This window comes from Lagenorhynchus albirostris, chromosome 5 (assembly GCF_949774975.1).
Source record: "Lagenorhynchus albirostris chromosome 5, mLagAlb1.1, whole genome shotgun sequence".
In the NCBI taxonomy this organism is placed as follows: Eukaryota; Metazoa; Chordata; class Mammalia; order Artiodactyla; family Delphinidae; genus Lagenorhynchus; species Lagenorhynchus albirostris.
In genome coordinates, this window is record NC_083099.1 from 99106817 (window position 1) to 99110010 (window position 3194).

Here is a 3194-nt window from a genome sequence, read left to right on the forward strand (position 1 = left end):
ATCCCTTTCTTACGCTTTCCCTATGAGGAATAATCATAACCAGTTCAATCTGCACCAAACAGACCTAAAATCACTTATCACATATTCTTCCGTCAGCCATATAGTGCTTTTCATTGCAGCTATTCTTATCCAGACGCCTTGAAGTTATATAGGAGCCACTGCTTTAATAATCACCCACGGCCTCACATCATCTATACTACTCTGCCTAGCAAACTCAAATCACGCACGAGTCCATAGCTGAGCAATAATCTTAGTCCAAGGCCTACAAACCTTCCTCCCGCTAATAGCCACTTGATGACTGCTAGCAAGCCTAACAAACTTAGCCTTATCCCCAGCTATTAGTCTGGTTGGAGAGTTGTTTGTGGTTATATCATCCTTCTTGTGATCAAATTTCACCATTATCTTAATAGGAGCCAACATTGTAATTACAGCCTTATACTATCTCTATATATTAATTACAACACAATGTAGTAAATACACACACCACATTAATAACATTACACCCTCTTTCACACGAGAAAATTCCCTTATAGCCCTTCATGTTTTATCCCTCCTACTGTTGTCGCTAAACCCCAAAATTATCCTAGGCCCCCTGTATTGTAAATATAGTTTAAAAAAAACACTAGATTGTGAATCTTGTAACAGAAGACTGAAACTTCTTATTTACCGAGAAAGTATGCAAGAACTGCTAATTGATGCTCCCATGCCTAACAGTATGGCTTTTCAAGCTTTTAAAGGATAGTAGTTATCCGTTGGTCTTAGGAACCAAAATATTGGTGCAACTCCAAGTAAAAGTAATAAACCTATTCTCCTCTTTCACTCTGGTCACATAGCTTATACTAACAATCCCAATTATAGTAACTAATACAGATCTTTACAAAAGCAACAAATATTCATCATATGTAAAAAATACTGTCTCGGGCTTCCCTGGTGGCGCAGTGGTTGAGAGTCCGCCTGCCGATGCAGGGGACACGGGCTCGTGCCCCGGTCCGGGAAGATCCCACATGCCGCGGAGCGGCTGGGCCCGTGAGCCATGGCCGCTGAGCCTGCGCGTCCGGAGCCTATACTCCGCAACGGGAGAGGCCACAACAGTGAGAGGCCCGCGTACTGAAAAGAAAAAAATATATATAATGTCTCATGTGCTTTCGTTACCAGCATAATTCCAAGAATATTTGTCCACACAAGCCAAGATATAGTTATTTCAAACTGACATTGGATCACTGTTCAAACCCTTAAATTAACACTTAGCTGCAAAATAGATTACTTCTCAATAACATTCGTACCAGTAGCATTATTTGCCACGTGGTCCATTATGGTGTTCTCAATATGATACACACACTCAGATCCCTACATTAACCGGTTCTTCAAATATCTACAGTTCTTCCTCATCACCATGCTAATTCTTGTTACTGCCAACAACCTCTTCCAACTTTTTATTGGGTGAGAGGGAGTTGGAATTATATCCTTCCTGCTCATTGGGTGGTGAGACGGGCAAACAGACGCAAACACAGTTGCTCTCCAGGCAATCCTATATAACCACCTTGGGGATATTGGATTTATTGTATCAATAGCACGATTCCTGTTTAACCTAAACACATGAGACCTGCAACATATTTTTATACTAGACTTAAATCACTCAAGTCTCCCCCTCGTAGGACTCGTACTAGCTGCAGCTGGAAAATCAGCCCAATTTGGACTTCACCCCTAAATCCCCTCAGCAATAGAAGGCCCTGCTCCTGTATCAGCCTTACTCCACTGAAGCACAATAGTGGTAGCAGGAATCTTCTTGCTTATTAGATTTTACCCTTTAACAGAAAACAACAAACTTATTCAAACCATAACATTATGCTTAGGAGCCCTTATCACCCTATTCACAGCAATATGTGCCCTCACCCAAAACGACATTAAAAAAATGGTCGCTTTCTCCACTTCAAGCCAATTAGGCCTAATGATGGTAACAATTGGCATCAACCAACCCTATCTAGTGTTCTTGCACATCTGCACACATGCTTTTTTTAAGGCCTGCTATTCATATGCTCCAGATCTATTATTCACAGCCTGAATGACGAACAAGATATTCGAAAAATAGGAGGCCTATTCAAACCTCTACCTTTCACCACAACAGCCCCTATTATTGGAAGTTTAGCACTGACAGGAATGCCTTTCCTCACCGGCTTCTATTCTAGAGACCCGATCATCGAAACTGCTAACGCGTCTTCTACCAACACCTGAGCCCTGTGAATAATGCTAGTTGCCACCTCCCTCACAGCTGTCTGTAATGCTCGCATTATCTTCTCCGCACTACTAGGGGAACCTCCCTTTTCTCCCTTAACCTCAATCAATGAAAACAACCCACTCCTAATTAGCTCCATCAAACGCCTACTAACTGGAAGTGTCTTTGCCAGGTTTATTATCTCCAGCAGCATCCCCCCAACAAAGGTCCCCCTAAAAACCATGCCCCTATACCTAAAATTAACTGCCCTTACAGTGACCATCCTGGGCTTTGTATTAGCACTTGAAATTAATCTTAACACACAAAACTTAAAATTTATTTACCCTTCAAATACCCTCAAATTCTCTAGTCTTTTAGGATATTTCCCCACTATCATGCACCATTTACCTCCCTACCTAGACCTATCAATAAGCCAAAAATCAGCATCCTCCTCTTAGACTTAATCTGACTAGAAAAGATTTTACCAAAAACCACATCCCTTATTCAATTAAAGCTCTCCATGCTAGTCTCAAGCCAAAAAGGCCTTATCAAACTATATTTCCTATCGTTCCTTATTACCCTCATCCTTAGCATGCTTTTATTTAATTACCGCAAGTAGTCTCCGTAATAACTACAACGCCAATAAACAGCGACCAGCCAATAAAAATTACCAACCAGGTACCATAACAATATAATGCTGCAAGCCCCATAGCTTCCTTGGGAAAAAAACCAGAATCACCAGTGTCATAAATAACCCAGTTTCCCAGCCCATTAAACACAGCCTCCACCTCTTCGTCCTTTAAACATACAGCACCATTAAAAACGCTATTACCAATCCTGAAAGAAATGTCCCCAAAACTGTGTTATTAGAAACCCAAACTTCAGGATACTGCTCAGTGGCCATAGCCATCATATAACCAAACATATCCAAAATCCGTCCTAAAAAAATCAAAAACACCATCAAGCCTATAAAAGTGAACCA

The 3194-nt window shown here is 41.2% G+C and overlaps 1 pseudogene; it reads left to right on the top strand.

Moving 5' to 3' along the window:
- Positions 1-1147: 1147 nt before the first annotated feature.
- Positions 1148-2831, top strand: LOC132520275 (NADH-ubiquinone oxidoreductase chain 5-like; annotated as a pseudogene).
- The last annotated feature ends 363 nt before the right edge of the window (positions 2832-3194 follow it).